We start from the raw sequence: 27,083 nt of genomic DNA, 5'->3' as shown, positions 1-27,083 counted from the left end.
AAAAAAAATAAATCTTTGACTTATACAGAATTCTCGACACAGCTTACCTTCAGGTAAAAAAAATCAGAAGAACTTGAATAATGTTTTTGCATTTGCAAGCTATTTGGCCTGCTTAAGTTCTAGTAAAAGCTTTACTGAATAAAGGGTACAAAATACCTCCTGGACAGTTTTATCTTCCAGGCAGGCAGAAAAAGGCGAGAGTTTCAGAAGTGAAATTTATTTCTGTTCAAGCATTGCAAGCTGTATTATTAAAGTAATTTGTCATGGTTTGAATATTTCTGCCTGATTCACCATTAAATTGGCCTTCTAATTACCAACTTTGTCATGAAAAGCAGTTGGACTTCTTCATTCACCAGAAAACTTCAATCCCTTAATAATAGCTTGGTTCAAATAGTAGGGGAAATGCTTTTATGCTCAAAATTTAAAATGAATAGGATAGACATTAAAAAAAAAAAAAAAAAGACTCTAAGCTGAAACAGAATCCAATAATGATGGCTTCAAATTCAAATGTATGTTACCCAGAGAATATTTAGAATATATTTTTAATGAAAGTATTATTATTAATTTGGATGGTGAATATTTTACCTTTTAAAAATGCAAATTCATTTATTTTGAATGTATATACAAAGCTGAAATGAAATCATTTAACTTACAGCAGTGAATATTCACTTAGACAAAAAACTCATAGTCCCGATTCCTAATGTTACAAAGGTTCAGGACAATGTGCAGAAGTGATTGTGCAATTAATTATTTGTGCATCTATTTAGAGTGATCACGCATGTTGATGATCATGAAGTGACCACACTTACAAATGGTTTGGCAGATATCAAACTGTTTTATGTATCAGGTGTGCTTATGAAACTGTGATAGCGAGTTTGTCTATGACTTGCTTTGATAGCTGTAGAATGCCAGGTGCTTCCACCTGAAGTTCTGTGACCCTCCAGTCTCACTGGAGTTCAGTTTATATGATAAATCATATTTAAAGACTTTTTTTTAAAGTCAAATATGAATTTTAATATATAGGTTTTTTAATATGATAAAAAATTTCTCTGTCTTTCCTCTGACAAGTATTTTAATTGCACAAATCAAGCCTGTATATTTACATGCAGTCTACACCTACCCAAGTATACATTTCATTAAAATTCCAGTTATTACTAATCTATCTTGAAAAATTGGAAACTGAGGGTTAATGCTGTTTTCTGTAAGATATATACTGATTGTTACTTCAATTTGCAGAATAAATCCGGAAATCTTTTTAGCATAGGCTTTTAATCAAGACTTGCTATCATCCTACTCTCCTTAAGCCCTTTTTGCCCTAGCATAAAAAGTTGCCACACTAGGTTATGGCAATAATTCCATTATTTCTAAATGCTTTCTTTCAATATTTGACAAAGCATCAGATGAAAAATATTCTGTGTACCCAAAGATTTAAGACTTTGTTAGCTATATCTAAACCCAGGCTGAGATATCATGTTGACCCTGACTTCTAAGGGAAAGATGACCTTCACTTAAAGCATGCTCTAGCAGGAGTTAAGATGACTTGGATCCTTAAAAATCAGACTCATACATTAGGCTGCTCAGATTTTTGCCACTGTATCCTTCTTTGGCAAGGGAGGAAGGTCTACCAAACAAGTCCAAAAAGACATCAGCTTGACATCAGAAAAGGTAACAGGATGAGGAACCAAAAGGCAAACTGTAAGAATTTTGTCTCTGTACTACTCGGATTGTGGTAAGAGAATTATGTGTCTGAGACAGTTAAGGAAAAGGAACCAGAAGAGAGGGAGAAAAAATATGAAGATGAGAAAAATCAATGAAGAATGACTCTGCTATGTCTTTCTGTATTTTCTGAACAATTATGTCTGGGCCAAAGTGCTTATGAAGCATGATGCACACCCTTTTCCAAAACAGCAGTCATAACGAGGAAAACACACTTGGAAAGGTGTTCAGGATCTCAGGCAAAAAAAGTTTAAGTTCTTCATGTTTCAAAAATTTTTGAATTGAGAAAGTGTGTAAGTACACTTCCCGGTCAGGATATACAATAAACTGTTCTGCTATGAGAAACCTTGGGTCCTTCTACAGGCTGCCTCCAAAGCATGTGTGGTGAAACAGTTTTGTCCTATACCTGTATAGGGTCCTGAATCTGGTTCTCTCCTCAGAGCTACACACTGTGAGTCCAAATCTACTGGTGGATACCAACAGTTTCTGCTAAATCTTTCTATTTCAATAAGAAAATGTATTTAACTGCAGGGTACTTCCACGGAGGATGTTCTTGCTGACTATTGTACATAACCCAGGGGATTACATGCAGGAAATTGGTGCAGATTGCATGAAACTGAAAATAAGTGAATGAGAATCTTGAGAGTTGGTATGACACAGAATGGATATAGAGAAGTGATATATGCAAGCATTCAGAAGGGGACAGTGAGTTACATATGGAAAAAGAAAAATAAATAAGATAGGAACCCTACATGTCTAAGGACAGACAAAGGATTCAGTTTCTCAGATTTCTGTTTGTTCTTGCCTAAAATACAGTAATTTCACGAATACAAGCCGCAGCAATTTGACAAAAATTTTGGTGGAAACCCGGAAGTGCGGCTAATACTCGGGGGCAGCTAATATGTGAAAAATTTTCTGACATTTACAACCCCAGACGTGCCAGCCAGGGCGCTGAGCCGAGCACCTACCAGTAAAAGGCGGCATTTCGCGATTGTTACAAAGTGTTACTCTGTTGCCCTGGCTCCCTGCAGGCAGCACAGGGGGCGGGGAGAGAGGCAGGAGAGCTCTCTTCCCTCCTCTGCCGCAGCCCGGGGGAGAGAGGGGGGGACCCCGCGCCGCCATTGCCGCGGCTCGGGGAGGGGGGGGGGGGCTCTGCCCCCGCCCTCCGCTGCCGTGGCGGGAGCAGGGGGTGCCCCGTGCCCGGTCGGCACCGCGGCGTGAGCGGGGCGCACTCTCCGTGCCCGGCTGGCGCCGCGGTGGGAGCGGGGCCGGGGCGAGCAAACCCAGAGGCGGCGGCCAGCCCCGAGCGGCACCACCGAGCTGGGCCACCTGGCCCCCTAGGGGGCCGAGCCTGCACAGCCTTAGTTGAGCCAGTAAACCCCGCCCTGCCGCGGTTCTGTTAGTATTTCGTAACTTTGTTGCACGCGGGTCCTCGCTGCCAACGACAGAGTGGCTTATATTCAGGTGCGGCTTATTTATGGACAAAGAACGAAATATTTGCCAACACCCAGAGATGCGGCTTATACTCAGTGCGGCTTGTATTTGTAAATTTACTGTAATACTCCTTTGTAGTCCTTCTCCTTTGTTCCACTGAACGTCTCCATGAAATGCAAAAGTTGTAGTCGGATAGCTCTGCTGTGTTGGGTCTCTACTGAGTAAAGCAGCTGAAACCAATGGTTTCTGGGTTTTTGGGAGCTTGCTTCTGGGCATCCTTTCTGGACAGGGCAGTTGGTCTGCTTAGACTAGGGAGAGCACAGGGATCAACCTGGTGGTGACAGCTGGGTAGTTTGGGCTACAATGCAACTTTGAGACCTCAGCTGATACAAGAACATAGACAGAGCCAAGGAAATCAGTGTATCTACCAGAGAAGCATAAATGCAGGATGAAACTGTGGCACACAGCTTCCTGAAGACAGGTTTCCAGCATTTCTAACCAGATGTCCAGAGAATGCCTGTATTTTGTCACCTGAAAATCAGGTGTCAGCAGAAAAATAAGAACCGCATCATCCTGCAGGAAATTTCTTCATACCAGTTGTTGTGGGCTTGCTTTTTGGTTTTTGTTTGGTTTTTTAAAATTTTTTTAATTGAAACTGGCAGAAGTATCATATCAGCATCCTGGAGCAGATATGCTTGGGGTCTATACTGTGAAAAAATGGGGAAAATCAAGGGAAGGAAAAAACTCAGACGAAAAAAGAAAATAGAAACAAAGATATTTCTGGTAGGGATGCTGTCATTGTACAGTGTCAGCACAATGGTGTCCTGACTATTATCTAGATATCAGCCTAATACAAATGGTAAACTTAAATTATAACTGATAAAAAGACAATGGTGGAGGGTAGACATTCTCAGAAATAAAACATATTGCCACGATTGTGGAAGATTAACATTTTTCTTATTAAGTGATGAGCTTGCTTTTTAATATCAGATACTACGAATCTCTCTATCATACCTAAAGCACTGTTAATTTATCTTTCATGAATACATTAGAAGAGAGGGTTTTCCCATAGGCAAACACACCATACCATATTTGCAAATGTCTTACATAATGATGCAAACACTATGCATAGAGAGTAGCAGTATTATAGTAGGAGAAACAGCACATGCACAAAAATACTTTAATTCCATTTCATTAAATACTTAAACCAACAAAATAAAGTCCAATTTACTGTATAGAAATCTTGCAGTTGAGGAAAAGGTTGCTGCTTAAATTTATTCTTGAGTTTAAATTCAGCTATTTGTAATAAGGAGCTGATTAGTGTAGATAGAGTGAATGATCTGTTAACACACTGATTGCATTTGTTCTTAAAATACAGCGCCGTTCATTTTGCAGTCTTATATGCTAACAAATTCCTAAATGTCTACTAATTTGAGAAAGAGTGCATGCACTGTACTCTGCTTTAAAAAAATCTTAGTGATATACTACAGTATGGAAATTAAATTGGAAATCACAGTCACAGACACAAAATAAATAGTAGTCATTTTATTTAGCTTGTTACCATCTAGTCTAGTCCAAGAACATTACCTTAACAGCAGACTCGGAATTCATGAAGAGTTACATAAGGGCCCTGTTGTCAAACATAAAAACAACCCATTTAGTGTCTGTTTTGCATCTACACAGGAAGTTTTCTTTCATTATCCACCAGCCCCTAGATCTTATTATAGCCATTGTTTAATTTGTGCTCTGTTTTACAAGTGACACTTGTACAGGCCTCATGGGGCTGCTGACAGAAGTGTGGCTGTCTCCTTCCCTTGTGTCAATTCTTTTGTGAACCTTTATAATCAGCCACTTAACAAATTGAAGAAAATGAATCCGTGGTTGTGAAGTGTTCACTGGGGCTAAGTTAGCCATGTGACAGTCCAAGTTGATATGTAAAAAGTCATAGTACTCAGCTGTACAAAGGGTTAACAAACCTCATTATGGTAGGTTAATAAACAGCAATGAGGTATGTGATCACCAAGAGACACCAGAAAAGTTAGAACCACTTCCTGCAGTTGTAATATATATTAGTTTCAAAATTCTTTCAAAAGCATTTCACCTCTTGTGTTTTTTTTGGGTGGGGTGGGGAAATTACCAAATTACACAACAGTGAGTCGCATATCATGGCTTAAACCCCATTCTGTCCAACTTCCAGTGTTTTATCTATGGCACTTTATAGACAAAACAACGACTCAGCAGCTGTCTCTCACAGAGAATAATGTGTCTCAGCTTTTAGCATGTCAGATTCCCTATGTCTCCCTAAGATACACCACAGTTAATGTCATTACATTACCTTCAATAAGTAATTCCATTCCTAACAAAAAATATAGTCTGCATCCATGCACACTTTTTCCCAAAAAAGATATGCTTTTGTTTACTTTTTTCAAAATATTCAGGGTTTTTTTTTTACATGTCAAAAGAAAAACAAAATTTACCCCTGTTTTTAGTAATTAACACCTGATATTTTATTTTCTGTCTTTTTTTTAATTGTGCAAAAGTGATGTCTTTAAAAAAACCAGATAACTTTTGTCACAATTTTTTCTACTGGGATATTTTAATAAGGTTATTGTCTACTGGTTCTATTGTCATTTTTGCTATATGTAAATAGATTCAAGGATGTTAATTTCATATCTACACACAGATATATATATACAGACATGCCCTTGCATGCATTAATATGGATCCATGGTTGTTCACGCAGAGTTCACTCTGCTCACAGCTCTTTATGTACCTAAAGGTGTGGAAACTGATTCACAAGAAGTGCACTTGCTTACTGCAGAAGCAGCCTTTGAACCAGGAGAAGGAACCAGAATCTCCCCTGTTCTCACGTGGGTGATTTGGCTACTGAGCCCGATTAGTCATGGCATCTTCTTCCATTGTAGGGGGAGGACACCAGAAAGAGAAGTGGAGGAAGCCCTCCCCTGCTTACCCAGAACAGATGGTTGCTCATTGATTAGAGTGTCCCTTGAGAGGTGGGAACGGTGGGTTTGAACCTCTGCCAATGAAAGGGGAGTTAAATCCACATCTTCTTTAAAGTGGGTCTTCTTGCTACTGAACAGGAAACCTGCGCTGTGAAGACATTTTACAAAACAAGACTGATTTTTGAAAGGGATATAGTGGAGCTATCTTATGAGTTCAGGCTGATGTTGGCTTTTCATTCAGCAGGGCCTTGAGTTTCTGGTAGATAAAACACATTTCTCTTCTCCATGTTTCAGTTTAGCCAGCCAGGGCTGTGTGATCCCCTGTAAATTGGCTCTGGAGGCTTTTGTTCCAATCACACTGTTGACATGAAGTATCTAACATTGTTCAGGTACTTTGGAGGGGTTTAAATCCAGAACATGGCTCTGTGAATTTCACTTCAAGCTCTTATACATCTGAATTTTACATTTCCAAAGTTAATTCTATACTGTGGGAAAGCTCAACAGCAGTGAATCCAGCTGTGGAAGCACCCAATTTTATCTGCATATATTGTGTGTGTAGGGACAGCCCCACAGCAACACAACATATATAGATTTTAAGAGCCAAGGTTTGTATCAGAGTAAAGAAAGTCCAGCTGGAGCAGAGAGAGATGTTGATTTTAATGTAAAATTGTGTATGTGTTCACTGGGGAGCAGAAGAAAATCTAAGGGGCATTGTTCCATGCAGTGTCTAGTGACGCCAAGAAGTTCTGCAAGAAGGTGAAGGACACTTCCCAGTGTCCACTCCAATTCTAATCTTGGTGGCTGCACAGTTCAGGGACATGTGCTGTTACAGGAGACACTTGACTCCTGGACACATGCAGCAGCAAACAAGGGTAAGGGCTGTGCATGCCATAAAATAACCTGGAACATAACAGGATATGCAGCATTTGAACTCTCTTCCAGCCCTTCGATGACTCAGGCTGCATCACCACCTGTCATGAGATTCTTCTTTGGTCAGTGTCAGCTGGGCAGCCCTTGCAGGCTGGAAAATGCTTAGAACACATAGTGCAGTACCACATCATTCCTAATGTGGAAACAAGGTTGGTGGACAGAGGAAGCACACAGATGAGACTGGACATGTTGGGATTGGTTGTGGCAGAACAGACACCTAGACAGGTTTTACACCTGATTATAGCAGTGAACATGATGTAAACAGCTCCATATGCTGAAGGTATGAAAACAAAACATGCAGGTGAGCAAAGTATCGTTCACCACTGTAGGAAACAACTTGGTATAGACTTTTGAGGAAGGGTCTACAAGAGCAGAATGTGAAGCAAGAGAGAGATGAAGAATAATCACATGCCCCATTGGTAGTGGAACACATACTAGTGAGCAATGTAGGGGATAGCAGATCCTCATCTTAGCAAAAATCCTGCCTTAAAATCCCCTTCTGGAACACAGTCTTTATCATAAGTGCTTTCCACTCCTTTTATCTTCTGAGTCATAAAATCCTCTGAGATTAATGAGGGAGATAGAAGCATTATTTTCTCTGAATCAGTAGGTACCTACATATTCTAAGTTGGTGTTATTCCACCTGACTACAGAGAATTAAATCAAAGAGGCTTCTAAGGTAAAAGCAAGCTAGAAACAAAACAACGGCAGAGATGAGTTGTGTCCAGAGAAAAGCCAAGAGACAAGGAAGAAGTCAGGGAGCTATTAACTGCAAGATAGGAGCCTGATTGTGTCCAGCCAGGCTAATAGAGGTGTTTTGCCTGCCCAAAGCCTCAGAGAAATAGACAACCAAATTGTTTAGAAAACAAATAAATCCCTGGCTAAAGAAGGGAGTGTTTATTTATAAGAAAATGCTGCAGGGAGGTAGTGAAAGTAGGGGGCACTGCAACTGCCTGTATCTCCTAGGCTAGGAAAGGGGTGTCCACTATTAAAGAAAAAGTTAACAAAACTCACAGGAATAAGCAAGATTCAGAAATAGGGCTTGCACTGTTTTATCTCCCTTCTCAGAAAGATGTGTACTCTGCAATGAATAAATAATGCCCTGTTTTGAAGAAGTAACCTTGCAGGCACCAAATATGGCTGGATTTGCTGCTTTTTCGCAGGTGAAAAACAGAGGGTTGTAGCCCAGTGATCTGGTCTAAGGACTGTGCAAAAGTGCATCTCAAGAGGGGCTGAGAAAGCTCTCACTAGCTGGATGCATTTGGGAGAGATGAAAAGGGTCTAAAATACAGCTTGCTGTAACAGCGGTAGGCACACTTTTAACTGCTGAAAGTTGTGCTGTTTTGTTTCTCTCAGATTCTGTTGAGGACCTGAGAGGAACAGATGCCATATAAGCTGGTAGCAGCAGCATCTTCCAGGCTTTTGCAACTGTCCAAACTGCCAGGAGGCATGGGAATATCACAAAAACAAAGAAGCAGCAAAAATAATGTTTTGGTTTCCCACCTGCTTTAGAAATAACTGAAGAAGTCATGCTGGAGACTTGCAATGCTTTGGGGGCCCTGGAAGATGAAAAAAGTTTGAACGAGAGTTCATTAGGGCTTTGAATGTTCATTGTCCTGATAAGCACCTTCACTTCTAAACAACTATTGAAATCCACTGCGAATCAATAATAAGCAAAAGTGGCTGCTGATTTAGTGCCATCTATAGCCTGCAAGATACATATGCATCACAGGGGCCTTCTCTGCACTTACTTATTGGAAGCCTCAGCACTGAAACCATGATTAAAAGAAGAGAATAGCAACATTTGAATCTTAAATATATTCTCACTATGGGAAAAAGCAATATGTTTCAGACGATGAGATGCTGAAACTTGCTCTGCTGCAAAATGCCTCATGCTTATTCTGTGATTTCATTTTGATCCTCAACCTGTCATGTAATCACTGAATTCCCTTCTAAATCAATTAAAATATAAGCACATATATAAAGTGACTATGCACAAATACACACACACAATTAAATGTATGGTTCTACTTTTCCCATGTAGTTGTTGCATTATTGAGCTGTATTGACTCCTATCTCTACTAAGTATGCAGCATGCATACAACTTATAATTTTCTCTGGGTTAATAATTCCCCTTGGCAGTTGAAATTTTAAATAAAATGGCCAGAATACATGATCATGATGAACTGATAGAAATTAGATATATTACACTAAGTAATAAGCAGTACTAACGTATTCTGAAATGCATTATTTGAGCAATTTTAAACAGAAGTATCACAGCAATAGATCAGCAGCTCTTAGAATGCATCTCACATCAATACATAAGTGTATTTTTGACATTGCTCATTGTGCTGTTACAAGAACTAATCTGCAGACAAAATTTTGCTCCTCCCTCCTTCACCTAACTTTTATGTTCATCTGCTATACTGACATGCAAAGGGAAATTCCAATTCTCTGGACTCAATTCTGTTGTCAGTGCTGTTAGTAGAAATTACTCAGAAGGAAATAGAATTATTCAGGACTCATACTGGTGAACCAAGAAATTATGACTGTCCTTTGTGCTTCCTTTCAGAAGGAACTCTGCTGTATTGGAGAAGACTCCCTTGAAGTGATATCCTTTAGAAATAACTACAAAAAGTCAAGCAAAAAGGAGGAAACTTAAGCTTTTCCTGACTGCTCAGCTGCATCTGCCCTGCAATCTGTACTATTTGTGTGACTACTCACATTAAAAAAATAATTGAAAATCTCCAGACCACAAAGCTATCAAAAATCGAAAAAAATAATCTAAATCAATGTATTTGTTTTGCCAGTAACAAGAGTAAAAGCATTTGGCATATTCTTTATAAAAATACAAGGCAATAGCAACAATCACTGTATATTAATGTCTTTATTGGAATTAATGGTCTTTTATAAGTACTTATAGTCTCTAATAAACACACAGCCATTTCTATCAGTTTCCCTCTAATTTCTAACACTTAACAAAGAAAAGGTTGCTTTGCTCATAAGAATAATATAGAAATAACCTCTTTGGTTAAAGATTAAAGGGCATCTGGGCTAGAACTGCATGAAAAAAGGCATAACTGTTAAATACATTGGATCCAGTTTTATTTCGCAGCACAACAAATAAACAAATAAAAACTGTGTGGGTACATTTCAAATGTGCCATTAAAGCCATTTTTCAGCTAGAACGAGTTGTATTTGTCTTTTGGTACAAAGCCCCTTTCAGAGGAATTGTTGATTTTTTTCACAGAAGCCCCTATACTTTACATTCCTTTTGTATTATTTCAATCAGCAATGGATATACATCTTTGTTAGCCTAATTTGGGGACCTACAAAGCAGGAAGAAGGAAAGCACAAAGGAACACACTTGACATATTGGTCTATTTGCTACCTCTTTTAAGCTCAATGCATACTAATGAAAGTGATCCAAACTATTTTTCTCCACTCCTCACTTAACAAGCATAATAATAAATGAATATTTAAACTAGCTGCAAATATATTAAGTGGAAACAAATAGGTTTCATTTGTAACAAGTGCACACAGGTTAATTAACAAGAAGGAGCTATTGTGTTGAAACAAGGCTCCCTGATGCTGTACATGCAGGTGCCGTTAAGGGCCAATTGAGCTCTATAGGATAATTATGAAGTACCATTGTGCTCTACCGTTTGTTAACAAAGTGCTGCCTGCAATTTGCCTAAACCTATAAACCATCATCTGTGATCCTCAGCAGCAATTAAGTGACAAACATCTTCTCATCGGAGACTTGGGAAAACAAAAGAGACATGATAGCATTTAAGGAGCCAGATGGATATTTCAGAATGTCAACCCTGACAGCCTCCCTTTCAACAACAAAATATAAAACAGGAGCCTGCTTGGTACCATGCTGAGGGGAAGAAGGGAGAAGTCACATCCAAATTATTAAGAGGAGGGTGTTAGTAATCACAGGATTGCTCATTTGAACAGCTCTTAGTGGGAAAGCCATGCACTGGCAAATAAGCAAAAGATAAAACCCTTTTCCCTTTGAAAACAGCTGTGGCTACAGCTCTGTTGAGTCTGGGTTGTTTTTTAGGTTTGGGTTTTTTTCTCTTTTTAATCTTCTTTCTAACATCTTCTTCCTTCTTTCTTTCTTCACAGAAGAGGATTTTCTCCCAATGAATAAAAGCATAAAAATTCTCTTTTTTAAGAAGAGGACAAACCAACAGACAGAATTTTCTCCAGGGCATAAGTTACTAATTAGTTCTGCAAAAATAGTCTATATTAGGAAAAATGATGGATCAGCACAAAGAGGCATTTTAAAACAAGAGATCTACCCCTACTGTAAAATAATTGATCTAAAAGTTTTGAGGATGTAATCTTTAACATGCTTCTGTAAGCTCAGCAATAATTCCAGAAGGTATAAAGTTTATACATGCTTGTTTGAATTAATTCAATTAATTGCCTGGTTGGGAGACCCTCCAAAACTTGGGGAAGCTCTTGTTTTCATAGATAAGGATCTTCTGGGCATTTTGTTGCCTACATTAAATGATGTTGTCTAGCTGATCTGTGTAATTGGTAGAGCTAAAAGGCTATTCAGTAACGTGAAAAAAAATTATAAATGCATGAGTTTCACTAGCTAGCCTATTTTTTTTCCTATTGCCAAAACAGCAGCATTTACAAATGTTTTCTGTAACCATTTTGAAGCTACAGCTGAGTGTGTTTTAATATACCATCAGGTCAACAGCTCTCTTGAAAGAAAAAATCAACCCAGGGCCAAACAGTCAGATGGGCCTAATTAAGTACTTCAGGAGTCGGAGAAGTGCTCAGATAACTACAGCTGACTTGACCCTTTTCTTTGTACTTCACTGGGTTTCTGTATACCTTTGCCACTCTCCTTTGGATTTATGTTTTTATGAATTATTTAAAAAAGGCAACTTCAGATCTACAATTAGTTTTCAAGGAAACAGATGTGAGAAAATAATCACAACTTAAACAGCTTAAAAATGGCTCTGATCTTGACAGAATGCAAAATGCCAGGTTTCCAGGACCGCAGAATTCATCACTTGGCAAAAGTGCCATTAATCCCTGCCTGCTTTCTGGCCTTTTCTTACCGTACTCTGTCAAATGTCACAGATCACCTGGAAATCTAACAGGCATGACAGAGTTGGGGTTTTTTTTGTTTAATGTGGGAATGGGAAAAAAGGTGAACTGTTTCACTTAAAAAAAAAAAAAAAAAAAAAAAAAGAGGTAAAACTAAGATAATCCATATAAGCATGTTTTACCTTTGCAAAACATTGCACTGTGTTGTGATGGGAAAATCATAATAAAGCATTTTGTCATGCTGGGGATTTTATATTTGTTTTCCACTGTGTATTTAACAAATACAAGACTGATTAAACAGAAGAATGGAGTTCTTTTGTCACCTCCAGTGGTATCCTCAATGACCCAAGATTCATGATCTGATTTCTGCTTTTCCTCCTGAAAAAATATTGCCCTTTATCTTAAGAGAAGTCCTGCAATGTTTGAAGATGCATCCTGCAGCTTTTCTTTAGGCAGATTGCTGAAGGCCTTCCCCAGCATCATAAGCATCACTGGGCAGTCTTCCATCAGTTCCAGCAAATGTGCAACCCAGCCTAACCCACTTGGCACAGTAAGGCTTTGAAGTCTCATTCAGGGACACTTGGACTTCAAAGCAGATATGGAGAAAAAAGCCAGTCCCATGTACAAGGAGAGATGTACCAACGGGAGTGAAAGTTGTAGCCACTGGCACCAGACGGAGAGGCACACAGTGTCTGAGATTCCAAAATCTGGGCACAGTAACAACTAAATAATTTCAAAAATTTCATTTAATTTATTTTACTCTTTTCTAGTAGAGAGACCAGGCCTTTACTTCTGTTTTTAAGATACAGATCAAAGAATGTGAGGTTAAATGAATACTTAAATGATCTAACTATTTGCTGAGTGAGCAGAATTGACACATTTTGTCGCTGTGTTTCTCTGTTATTCTTTCCATTTCACCCCAATTTTGTGTCTTAAAAGTGGGTACATTATGATCCACAATACTGGTGAGTTTAGGAGAACTGTAGACATCTCAGGCTTTTGCAGGATCTCAGGTAACTGGAAACAAAGCATTTCAGGGTAAGTCTGCAAAGCCTGATTCCATTTTTAAAATTATAACAGAGGTGTATTTGCTAGAAAGTTCTGACTCTTGTTATGATTCTTCATCTTAAATTACCTTGGAAATTAACTCTTGTTTCAAACAAATTCTAGGCAGACCTTCAGGGGATCTGGCCTTGTATTAATGCAAGGCTGTGCTGTAAATACAATTTAGAATTGCATACACCTATGCAGCAATACAGTTACCTCAACAAACCTCTCTGCCTTGGCTAAGGACACAATAAAAATATGTAATGCTCAGTTACCATTATTCATATGTAATTGTCTCTGTTATCAGACTTTTTACAATTTAGTATGTTCAGTACTGGATCCAACATTTTCCTGAGCAGGAAATATCTTTTTGTATGCAAGTATCACCTAAACTCTGATAAGAACTACAGTCATTGATATATTTTTGAAACAATAGCTGAAAGAGTCATTCATCTCTATGTAACTAAGCGAGAACAATTTTGAAAGTCTAATGAAAGGGACGTGTTATTTAAAAATCTTTTCAGTATTTAGTTTTCTACTCTAATCATTTAATTGCTAGTTATGAAAATTCCATTCTGTCCTTATAGGATTTTTCCCCACTCAAATGAAATTCAAAAAATACCTACTATTATTGTTTTATTCTCTGCTGGCTAGACCATTTAGAATAATATACCCCGTTAGTTTATAAACATATGGATTGTCACAGCCTACAGAAAATAAATTTCAAACACTGTGAAAGAAAAATACAGTTTACAACTAGAGGTTTGGACCTAATTAACATAACTGAGCATTAAAAAAAAAAGATCGGAGAGCAAAACGTGAAAAATAATTGAAAACAATGGCTACATTTTAGGACTGTACAAATCAGATCAATGGTTTGTCTTACATCATTAAGGTCCGAAGAAGAAGGATGGTAAACAAATGGGAAATAAGTATTGCAAAGATGTGTTTTGGGAACTTACACTGAGAGTATGCAACTCAAATTACCCAAGTGGATTTAAATATTTGAGTTTTATTTAGATCTCCTGCCTGTATTGGCTGGTAGGAGAGTTAATAACAATCCATTCATGCTGTCCTTACACATAAGAGCAGGCAGTACCACTGGACAGCAATGTGGAAGTCAATTAGTGGTAACATGCACAGGTGCTGTGTTTCCCCAGGGGTTCCTAACAACTCAAAATGCAGCAATGAGAGCAGAGAAAGGTGATCAAGACCAACAGAAGAACTTTTTAAAAGTGATTGGTTGATATAAGCGTAAGTAGAATTTAAGAAGCCTGGCAGCATGAAAACAAATGGAACTCAAGAGAAAGAAATGTTAGGTATGGTCTGGCTCTTATTTGAAATTATGCATAAATCGTCTCTCTTGCCATATAATCCTTCCGACTGGAATCAGAAAAAAAAAGCATTTGTCCCCTATGACATTTTCCAAATTATTCAGCTTTAGAATTTCTGCTTTAGGAACAAAATCTGCATCACATTCTAACATGTCTTAGGGTTACTGATGTGATTTTTTAAAAGTAATTTGCCTCCACGAGAAAAAATGCCTTTGTTTCTATAAAAAAACAACACAGCATCTGTTATTCCCTGCTATTTGTACAAAATAATACTTATCGTTAGAGACTAGCTATGGAAAATTGGCCGGCTAAAATGGAATTTACCCAACTTGCAATCTGAGGAGAAATGTATATGTAACATTTGTCCGGGGATTCGTGCAGCAGGATTGTTGTGTTGTTCAGAGCCACGCCAAGTTCTTCCAGTTTAGTTGACTCAAATGTAAGAAACAGATTCTGGGCCAATGTCCAGCTCAGCAAACTTGCCCGACAGAGAAAAAAAATCCCATTTCTTTGTCCCTTGCCCGACACAAAATGCATTACACTGTACTGTCCTCTACATCACGGCGTGGGGAAGCAGCCGCTAAAGCACATTTCCGAGGAGAAGGAGAAAGGGAAGAGCGGGGCATTTTCCGGGCCGGGGCCGGGCCGGGTGCTGGGAGCGGAGCCGCCAGGAGGTGGCGCGGTCCCTGCGCGGATTGAGCGGCGGGGATGCGGCGGGAGCGCTCGGGAATGCGCTCGGGGATGCGCTCGGGGATGCTGCGGGCTGAGCACCCAAGGGATGCGGCCGGAGCGCTCGGGGTGCAGGCGCACACAGACGCCGCTATAGCCCCTCACGGGCTGCCCTTGCTGCTAGTGCCTTCCTACACCACCACCAAAGGCACTTCTGGCTCTCCCCAGCTTCAGCAGTACCACCACTTAGCCTTTAGTACCAGTCCTCGAACGCATCGTGCAATTTTTTTCCTTAAATTTTTTCCTTAATTTTTTCCTTAATTTCAAGTGCAGGGCTTGGTATTTTCTATTTTTCGTTGCAGGGCAAAACAATCAGCATTGTGATTATTAACTGAGTCAGGTTGCCTTTCAGTCATTATGGACCTGATGCTAAACCTCTGGATTCAGTGGGAATTTTGCACAGCTGTCCCAAAGTGGTTAGGTACAGTCTTAGAGTCCTTTCATACGAATTTTTCCACTTTGTACTCTTCAAATACAGGAGTATTTTGTGAGGGAGCTGCCAAGCAATTTGTGATATATAGACCATGTTATGCTAGTAGGCTAAGAGGCCTCACTTTGGGGTAACAAGGCCATTACCTTTTGCCAGTGTCATATATTCCCAGAAAATTTAAAGACTGATTCCTGAAACTTGTCATCAGTTGCATTCACAGTTTTCCCTGCTCTCTTTCTGCAATGACTAGGATGTAAAAAGCATTTGTAGTTCTTTCTTCTCTTACCTTTGGAAGTTTTACATAAAGTATGCTGTTTAGAAACAAATCAAGCTGACTGTTCTATGGGCCAGTCTATTTCCTACAGAAATAGGGATCTTTTAATTTTCTCTTAAATTGCCTTTCAATGAAATCTTACCTTTACTTAAGAGGAATATAGAACAGGGAATGGCTATTTAATTTTGCCTCTGAATTTGATTTCTTTAACTGCACTTTTGTAATTTGATAACCCTGTATGCTTTGGCATAGGCCACCTAAAAGGAAAGAAAATGCAACATGATAATGCATTTACAGAGTTAATCTACAACAAGGGGACTTTGGATCGTTCTACTAGATTTTTTTTCCCTTTTTCTTTATTTTTTTTTTTTTTCTAATCCACTAGAAGGTTTAGAGGAATGGCTCTTTAAGAGTGTCATCATTTTAATTTTATTATTGGGTCTCTAGATCAACAAGAGACACCTCTGTGCCTTTCACTGACGCTTTCTGCCTTGGCTTTTGGCATAGCCCTGGTCTACCTGAAAGCAAGCAGGGGGTTTCACCGCTGTGGGGACAGGGGAAAGGCAGCACAAGAGGCACAGCAGACAACAGAGGAAGCTCAGAGACCCAGTATTTCTATGCAACCTCCCTGGCTTTCATAAGACCTTCACAGGAGGACTGCTGCTGGGGGGGCCTTCCTGCACTGAGTTCAGCATGGAGCCAAATCTGGCAATGAAAGGCCTTTAAATGCATGAAAAAATTGTAATTTAATATCAGTATTCATAACAATGGGAGAAAGTATCCAAGAGTTTTGTAGGAAGGTCTGTCTTGCTTTTTCTCTGCTTAGCTAGCAGGTACCAGAGGCAGTGATCACCAGTACTGCCACTTGTTTTCTGTACAGACTGGACGCAGACCTGGCACACTGCTATCACAGACTTTAACTAAGCAGAGTACAGTAAATTCACGAATACAAGCTGCACTGAGTATAAGCCGCATCTCTGGGTGTTGGCAAACATTTCGTTTTTTGTCCATAAATAAACCGCACCCGAGTATAAGCCGCTCTGTGTTCGCAGCAAGGACCCGCGTGCAACAAAGTTGCCAATTAGTAACCGAACCGCGGCAGGGCGGGGTTTACTGGCTCAGCTCGGGCCATGAGGGCTCGGGGCTGCTGACAGGGCTGGGTGGCCCAGCTTGGCGCTGCCGCTCAGCGGGGCTGCTCGGGGCCGGCCGCCGCCACCGCTGGGCTCGGTCACCCCAGCCTGGCGCTGCCCCACGGCGGCGGGGGGGGCACAGAGCCCGCTGGCACCTGCGGCGGCCATGGGAGCCGGGGATGTAGCCTGCCTGCTCCTGCGGCGGCGGCACGCGGGGATGGGAGCACCCCGAGCCGCGGGGCCAAGCGGAGAGAACTGCCCGCCTTCCCCTGAGCCGCGGGGCCAGCAGGAGAGAGCTGTCCCTGCCTCCCCCGAGCCATGGGGCCAAGCGGAGAGAGTTGCCCCGCCTTCCCCACCCCCTGTGCTGCCTGCACAGAGCAGCTCCACCCGCCGTGCAACAGAGTATCAATTTGTAACAACTGGGTAAATGCAGGGTTTTACTGGCAGGAGCTCGACTTTGCAGTTTGCACTAACTTGGTTTGCACTCCCAGGGTTGAAAATGTCAGAAAATTATTCATATATTGGCCGCACTTGAATATTAGCCGCTTTCACGGTATGAGAGCAAAATTTTGGTCAAAACAGTGCAGCTTGTATTCATGAAATTACTGTACTTGAAAGGGCTTACACTGGAAATCCAAACCATATTTCATGAGCTCTTGTACTGCCATGAACCTTCCAGTTTTGTCTAGAAACATGGGAGACAGAAGTTCCCTTTTAAACTTGCCAACCCTCCCAAGCTATTTAATAGATGTTTCTAAGAATTTCTGGTATTGACTTTCTTTCCTGCAGTTATTTGTCAAAATAGGGAGGGAGAAGTAAATTAATTAGAGATTTTGTCAGCTTTTTTATTTTTTTTCCCCCTGCTGAACTAAAAGTGCGTGGCATAATGTTGAAATTTAAATGTTGAAATTTTAGGTAACATAACCATCAAAACAGCTGGCAACTACATATATGCTGTATTTTACCTACTCTGCTAATAGAATGCTGAAAGACAGTAAAAACTTACTTTTATTCTTCAGATAACCTCAAATGAAAAATTTAACCTTGGAAAGAAAAGAAAAAAATAAAAAGGTGAAAACAGAGGTGATTTACTTTAGATCTTAGATCAGATTGAAATGCTCAACAGAACCAACCGTGTGCCCCGGTGGCCAAGAAGGCCAATGGCATCCTGGCCTGTATCAGCAGCAGTGTGGCCAGCAGGACCAGGGCAGGGATTGTCCCCTGTACTCAGCACTGGTGAGGCCACACCTCAAGTGCTGTGTCCAGTTCTGGGCCCCTCAATTCAGGAAGAACATTGAGGTGCTGGAGCAAGTCTGGAGAAGGGTAATGAAGCTGGGGAAGGGTCTGGAGCAAAAGTCCTGTGAGGAGCAGCTGAGGGAGGTGGGGTATTTCACTGAAAGTTTTGTCAAAGATTGGAACAGACTGATCTGGGGAGTCACCATCCCTGCTGGTATATGGAGGTGTATATGGGGCCCTTGGGGTCAAGGTTTACTGGTGAACTTGGCAGGGAGCTGGACTCACCCTAAAGGTCTTTTCAAACATAAATGATTCTATGACTCTATGATAGAATGATCTAAGCTATTAAGAGTCTTGCAAAATTATTCTGTACACCTATTTTCACAATTACTGGATCTATCAGAGACCTAAAAGATAAAAAGTGAAATAAAACTTGATTGTAAATATGAAATAGGCAGTCTGAAATTTTTGTTTTGAAATTGTAATGCCTGCCATATGACCTCTTTAGGAAAAAAAAAACACATGAGTTTCTACATCAAGTAAAAGCCTGAGTTGAGCACTTTCAGACTGTCTCGCTCAGTTTTAGAATGTCTTATATTTGTACCATGTAAAAGTTTCTCTTTCTCTCTACAGCCTGTTATGAAGAACTGTTTAAAGTATGAGGCACTAAGTCAGATATTCAGAAGTCCTTTATCTTCAGCTCTACTTGGCTTAATTGGAGTAAAGTACCATTTTTTCCCCTATAATCCCTCAAGCAACTCCGTGTGGAAAACATCTCTTGTGCTTTGTGAATAAATCTTGAGGGTTCATACTGTGAAGTGGAAGCAATTGGACATTTTTTATTTAAAAAAAGAGTGGAAAAAACCTCTAGATAAGAAACCAGATTAACTAAATTAAGCAGGGTAATGAACAGAACTGTCTTCCTGTCTCTGTCTCTTGGAGAACTCAGGGTCCTTCCTTTTGTTTTAATATAAAATTCAAACTGTTCACTGAAATTATTGGAGAAGAATTTCTGTGAAACATGTAGGCTTCAGTGAAACAGGTTTTTAAAAATGTTGCAAGGAATAAATATCTCGACTGCCAAAGTCTCACAGTAGGATCTCCAAATTCACTTCAGTCCCTGTTGAAAAGACTGAAAGTATCATCAGTGCAGATGTGTAACTCTGGAATCCTTGACAAACTTCTGACCACCTAGATGCTGTTTTGGTTTTATTCCTGGAAAATGAACTAGGTTTTACACTTCATAAGATATTGAATGCTATTGTCATGTCTCTTTTTTCTCATTACCTTAGCATTTGTGTCAGATCACTAGCATGAGAGGGATGAAGAGCTTGATAGCAGATGAAGTTTTGTTTATTATCAGATGCTGGATTAAGCATGCCAAGGAAGAAATAATTTTTAAAAATAATGTTTTACCATTTCTTTATAACTCAAAATGCTTAGGCAAGATCCCTATGCATTACAAAATTAAACTAATATAAGCCTTACAGATCAGCAAATCCTCTTCATGACAGTGCCTCCTCAAAGTTATTATTTCCAGCTGTTCACAATGTTTTTTCAAACTTGAAATTTTATTTTGATTGTCACAATGCACTGTGCAATTATTATAATCTCATAATTTCATGGTGAATTAACATAATTTAATTAAAGATAAGAACAATCAATACAGAAAATAATTACTCCTTGTAAATGTATAGTTGCCAAACAACTTGATTTTGGAAATCTGGAGTTAAAATATTATGTTAATGATGGAATTATTGAGCTATGATGAGCCAGTGAAGCAATGAAGGAGAAGTCTCATCTCTTTGGACAAGCCCCAAACCAGCTCTCAACAGAGATATGTTTTCTCTTCCACTTACCACTTCTAAAGCCAAGCCTGAAGACAGGAGCATCCTCAGGCAGTCACTGCTGCTGGGACAAAAGGTGCAGGAAGTCACTTGAAGAACTCAGTCCAAAGCCAGCTAGAAATCCTCAGCCCGTGGCACACAGCTTAGCGAGCAGACCAGCACCTGCCACAGACACTGGCATTTCTGAGCAGTTTTCAAGGTGGCCCCGTATCAAGTGCATTGCAGCAGTCAAGTCAGGAGGTACCAAAAGCACAGATCCTCTGGGACCGCTCATCAGGATAGGAAAGTTCCTATTATCTGGCAGCCTGGGGCAACCAAAACCCCACTTAATTACTGCCCTTCAGACAAGGTGGAGACCTGCATTTAAAAGCGGTATGTGCACTGATTGAGCAGCACATAAAGCTGAAACAGAAAACTGGCTCACTGCCTTGGAGTTTCCAAGTGTCCTTGAAGAGCGGAAAACTATCAGGGGAGGCTGCCATCCTGCCTGCTCTTTTTCCTAAGTTTGTCTTCTTGATGCAGACAGCCAGTCACCACTGAGATTCCATTTCAGAAAGTGGGGATATGGTTGGCTCCCGAAAATGTGAGCCATTCATATATTCCTCTCCAAGTACAAACCTCTGGTCCATAATGGTTTTGAACAAGGCAAAATACTTCTTTTTCTCATAAGCCATTATAATTTTATCTGTATGACTTGATCTCTAGGCAAAATATTCCAAGCCTAGGAATATCTGGGCACTAGGTAGCCTGTGCTTCCCTTAGGTAAAGGAACTATAATGTGATGCCACAGCACCTTGTCAATCAATCATGAACGCCAAGTAGAGCAACAGTATTATTTGTAAGGAATATTAATTTTGATCTGTATATGTGCCTTGTAGTCAGTAGCCCAAATGTCTTTTTCAACTAAAAAGAAAATATCAGTTTTCAGAAAGTGTTTTTACACAACAAACTAAAAGCTTCTTTTAGTACTGAGGTAACACATTGACTGTGCATTTTCCCATGTTGCTGCTTCTTCCCAGATGAATTGACAATAAAAAAGAAAAATCAGGGTAATTCTAAGATCCCTGTTATGGTATTTTGCTGCCCAGACCCTTGCACCTCCATTGCAGACTGAAGAAAGTACAGACGTATGGATAGATCTGTGCAAGTTGATGGGTTAGGAACAGAAAATTCTCATCGGATTATGCTTTTCTTTATTACTTTGTCTCATTAGGATAATAAACCCATATTCAGATTTGGTGCTTAGCAATCACCTGCATGCCTCCTCAACCCCAAGACTCCTGGTTAAAGCAGTATTAGTTTCCAAAAGTCAGGGTTTGATCTGAGTTGTACAGGGGTCCAATTATCTAGTGTAGTCTGACACAAAAGCTCTTCATCCTCAAAGCTGCAGCTATGAGCCTTAGTGTCTTGCTCTGGGCATGTGGGGCTGTATGTAATGATGCAATTGGTAATGCTGGATTTCAAAATTTGAGTGACACCACTATGAATCTGGAAAGCAAAAAAAAAAAAAAAAGAAAAAGGCATCCATCAAGGTACAGCATGGTTACACTGTCCACTTCCTCTTTGTTAATTTAGAGACTGTCTTAAATTATTAAAGTTAATCTCTCTTTTCTCTTATGAAACAATTACTTTTGTGTAATACTGCTGACTTCCACATTAACATTTCTGATGGTTCACAGTTGGTTTTAAGAGGAAAGGCTTTGACTGAGACAAAACATAAGAAAGTACTCGTCAGACAAAACTGTCTTTGCCGTGGAAGGTAAGTGTTCAAAGATATACAACAGACATATAAATTAATTTTGAGAACAGAAATTGTGATGTACAATTCCACCTGATATATTCAGAAAATAATGTTATTATGTATGTGATGCAGACCCCTCACAAATATGAAATGCGATGTTTTGGAAGGGATGTTTTGATGTATTATAAAGTGGAATTCACATTTTTGCAATGCTTCCAGCATCCAAGACTTGCAAAGCAGTTTTTCTTGGTCCATAAAAAACAAACATTCCCTTCACCTAAATAATTAGTGACATTTGAAAGAGAGGACGAGTTGTCAAAACTGCTCTATTCTTTGAGAAGAGCATAGGAAGACATTTATTTACCTCCCAACTGCACAGTTGGTTTTCTGTGCAATTTGAGATTGCAGTGATATTGCTTTAGTTATTCCCTACAAACTAGCATTAATTATTCCTCACTCTTCTGATTTAACATAGCTTCTTCACGTGTACCACAAAAAGGACAAGCACAGCGGGATTTTACTCTGTCTCTGTTCTCCCTCTCTAACACATGCATCTCTTACTGCATGTGCCTAATCCTTGATTTAAAAGCTTTTCTTCTAAGAGGCACAGGAAAAAAAGTCTAAGATGGTTAGTGATTTCAGCTCAGAATGTGGGCAGCTGAAAGTACATACTGTGTACCCAATTCTGCACACCACTGGGACAGATGTGCAGGGCAAAGCATGCAGGGTCACTGTGCATAGGAATTAATTCTATTTTAGCACTTAAGCAGTATCTCAAAGGATTCGATAGAGTACAGCTATCATCAGCAGACAATGCCTATGTTAAACATGTCCAGGCTTTCCATGCTGTGATGACAGCATCATTTAAAGAGCACCAACTGCCATCCTGTTCTGATATCAAAGTACCAAAGAAGACGATGGAGAGATTTGATAAGAAAGACCACACCATAACTAGATATCGTTCTGCTAAGAAGAAATGAGTGTCTCTGAGAAGAACTTACTCCACATAATACCACAGGAAAGAAACACTGGGCAGCTTTTCAAAATATGTCAGGCTTTATGTGAATATGATAAAGCAAAAGTTATATTGATTGAAAGATGTGTGCTCTGAAAGGGGAGATTTACTTTCCTTCCACCTACTGCTTGCATCTCAATAGATATGGGCTGCCTCAAGCCAGACCTCCCAGGACAGGGTGCTGAGGGCTAACCCTGTGGAGTACAGGGTGGGTCTGGCATGTGGCTCCTCTCCTCTGAATCATGGAATTGTTATGGTTGAAAAAGGCCTCCAAGATCTTCAAGTCCAACCTGCTACCACTGTAATAACTAAATCATATCAATAAGTGCCACTTCCATATCATTCATTGAATTCTTCAAGGGATGGTGATTCCACCACTTCCCTGAACAGGGCATTCTAAAGCTTAACCCCTCTTTCAGTGAAGCAATTCTTCCTAATAGAAACAAGCACAGCAGCACGCATGAACGGCAGTGTAGGGGTGTGTATTTCTTCCATTGATGTGCTTATATGTAGGCATCCACTATAGGCATCTATACACCAAATGTGTTCAGTAATTCTGGTTTTTCAATCTGGCAAAAATGAGAACTCAGAATTACTGGATTTAGATCAAGAGTCATTTTGGGATTAGCTGTTTTTTATGAAGAGAGCCGCGACAGAAGCTGGGCTGTTTGTAGTGGGTTTTTTTTTCAATGCATGGTGTGTAAAAATGTTACAACAAAAGTTACGATCACACCAAGAAAATTAGTTGCAACTACTGGACATGCGAAGGATATCTAACAGTCTGACAAAAGACAGGTAATTTATTGTATTTCCTTGAGTTATTGATAACCTTTCACTCATCAATAATGAGTGTGAGAAATGATGTATTCAGAGAACGACTTCTATGTTCTGTTTATGCAACAGCATTTGGTGATGAATGTGTTACGAAGAGAAATGTCTGGGCATTCAGAGCTGAGGAAGTTTCTGTGAAGGACTTTGCGGTCACCAGGAGGGAATAATACCATCCTACACATTTTTTTTACTGGAATCTCTCCCGATTGTGTCAAGTCTTTGCTGCCAGTGAGTGACAAATAAACCCCACAGAAATTATATGAAACTACAGAATTGGAGCAGCATAGGAGTGTTCTCTGGGGTGGGTGAAAATGTGTTTCAGTTTGAAAGACATTTGTGTTCTGGTCCTGTCCATTTATTACTTCCTTTGTCCTGGCCGATATAGTTAGAACTACAAATAAGAAAAAAACCATCCATGTTAGAAGAGTTTTCTATCGTAAAGCACTTGTTGGTTGAGACAAGAAAACCCTCAACCAGCCCTCCCAACCCCCAAAACATTTCCTGGAAGCAAGGTAATTAAAGCACTTGCTTCAGCAGAGCAAAATCACTTCATTTTGATCTCTATAATTTTGACTTTCAAATTATATGTTTCCATAGAATTTCAGACCACATTTTCCTGAGTGTCTGATTTCCCAGGAAATTATTTAAATTCCATCTTTTCATTTGAATTGGAAAAAGAAGGGAAATGTAATATAATAATTCCTTACAAGATAATTCTATAATTTTTACTATTACTAATCACTGGCAGGACTTCTTAGGAATTAGATCAGAAATGTTTTAGGAGAAAGATGTATTTTTAGCAAGGGAAGGTCTACTAACAATAACATTTATTTGGAATACATTTTTTAATTGATGAGGAAATTATGATCATAAAATTATTTTTCTCTGCTGCTTTTTATGATCTTGTTTTAAAAGAGCACTTGCATTCCTGCTGGGGATCCTCTTGCAGAATTTAAATTAAGACTATGTACAATGCTTTAACTAAATAAAGTTCCTTCTATCTGAAGTGTTTTCTTATGTTCTGGACAGCATAAATACAATACCATAGAATTATTTTTGTAGAAATATCTAAGGAAAGAAAACAGCTAACCTAGCAAAATAAAAATTAGTAGGAATGAAGCAATGTTAGAGAAATGTATAGGACTATGGAAACAGTCCCACATGACAAGTTGCCTCTAGAAATTAAAATCTGAATGCTGTATGGATGTTTCCACAGTAGTATCAACAGCCTCTATGAAAAGGGAAATGTTGTGTCTAGCACTGTGATTTTAATAGAAATAGAGATGATTTTAATGTTATGAATGGTATATAATCTCGTTGCGTCATTACGCACAGTTCATTAAGAACTTGAGGAGCATGTGCGATTTGAGGCTCAGGACACTCAAATCTCAGTAGAGAGGAGGAATCTATAACCATCTACTTCTCACAGCTGGCGTGCAACAGATGAAATCCTTCAGCTGTGTATGCTTCATGTCAGGCAGTCTCTCAGAACTGGAGAACTGGGCAGTTTGTTTTCATAAGGAGTTCAGTACTTCTACTTGAACCTAGGTACTCTGCCTGTGACCCATCATGGAAAATCTTGAGAAAGAGCTGCACCCCTGGGCAATGTTATTCAAAAGGGAGAAACTGTCATTTTTCCATTTTTATAAATGCAACATTAGGTTCTTTTCACAACTTTTAGTGTCTTGTAGTAAAGGAACGGTCAGATTTCACAGTTCTGAAATAGTAGGGATGAGGGAGTTAAGAAATGAGAAAAGACAAAAAATTAAGAGCATTCTTAATTTCTTTACCCTCCTTAAAAAGTGAAATTCTCTTTTGTCTGCATCTTGAGAACCAGTGCCATCTTTGCTTATTTCTGCCAAACAATCTCACATAGAATTAAAAATAAATGGAAAGTTAGGAAAAAAACAGAGCCCTAAAATCCCAATGATTATAAGTCACTAAAGGATTAAAATGACTTTCCCCTGTTGTGGCTTGCAGCCTAGAAACAGGATATATAGTAAGTGCTGCTACTGTTAGCTAATGGAGATTCTGCTTTAGCTCAAGCGGTAGCGCTGTTGCTTTGGGATAGGAAGGTTGTGATGTCTTGCCTAAAGGGATATAAGTGTTGCAATTCAGGTCCCAAATGAGAAAAATTCTTCACATTGGTGCCCAATTAGTGATCTGATTCCTGGTGTTAAGTCTAATGCAATTTAGCACGCACCTGCTGAATAGCCTGCATGCCAAATACCGACCCCACTGCTCTGGCTCTTTGTCTTTGTTCACAGAGTTGAATGTTTTGTTGCAGGGTAGGGAGCAAAACATAGGAGAAAAGCGTTTTTGAGAACATTTGTGAGAGCAAAATCTGCAGATTTGCTTCAGCAATGTTTCAGAGCTGCTCACGTTTGCTCTGCAGCAAAGAGATGTGGATATTCACCGAGTGCATGACCTGAGAATATAAAACTTATACTAACAACCAGGCAGTATCTGACTGTCCCAAGTGGTGATAATCTGACCTATTGACCTAAAACTTTACAGTCTGAAATAGAGAGAGGGCCCTGCAGACACCCTAGCCTATCCTGTTTTATTCCTATGATTCTGTATTTCCTGTGGTCACTGCAGAAGAATGCAAAGTTTGGAAATAATTTAAATGAGAACTGAACATAGGCTTTTACCAACATGTAAGCTTGTGGAGAGTTGACGTGGTTTCCTAAGGCTAGCCACAATTAATTTATTTAGATTAAAATAATTAAAAAGATGCCTGTCTGAGGATCTGAGCTCCCTCACATATCATTAATAATAAAATAAAATCCCAGAAGAATGAAAATAATCATACCAACAGGAACTCAGCCAAGCAGCATCCTACAGAGACTCCTTTCCAACCTTTTATCATTGTGGGAAATACACCTTCAGCCCTGTTAAAGAATGCTATTAAACAGGTGTCATTTGGAGATAACAATATGGAGTTATTTTGTGGAAAAAAGGGGGCTGAAGTATTAGAGACTCGGAGATGCCCTAAAAGTACCCCATTACCCCTCCATGGTGGAATAAATGAGAATTCAATTCAGGCAACAACTGCTGACCAGAGGTAGCAACCCTAGTACACAGAGAGAAAAAAATAAAAATAAAATTCATATTCAGGGTAGTTTCCAGTTCTAAAGGCTTGGCAAATTTTCACATGTTAAACTATGGATGTCTGTGAAGAACTGTGCAATTCCAGAGTGCTGGTACAATATTTTTACAAAGAAGTTCTACCCAGAAATCTAATTGCTACATTTTGTCTCCAAAGCTGCCTTAACTTTTGCCTTCATGCAATTTTAGTGTAAGGCAGTGTAAACCAGGCAGCAGCAAAAGCTCTCAGAGTATCCAAA

This window comes from Catharus ustulatus, chromosome 2, assembly GCF_009819885.2.
Source record: "Catharus ustulatus isolate bCatUst1 chromosome 2, bCatUst1.pri.v2, whole genome shotgun sequence".
NCBI classification, from domain to species: Eukaryota; Metazoa; Chordata; class Aves; order Passeriformes; family Turdidae; genus Catharus; species Catharus ustulatus.
This window is presented reverse-complemented; position numbering follows the sequence as displayed.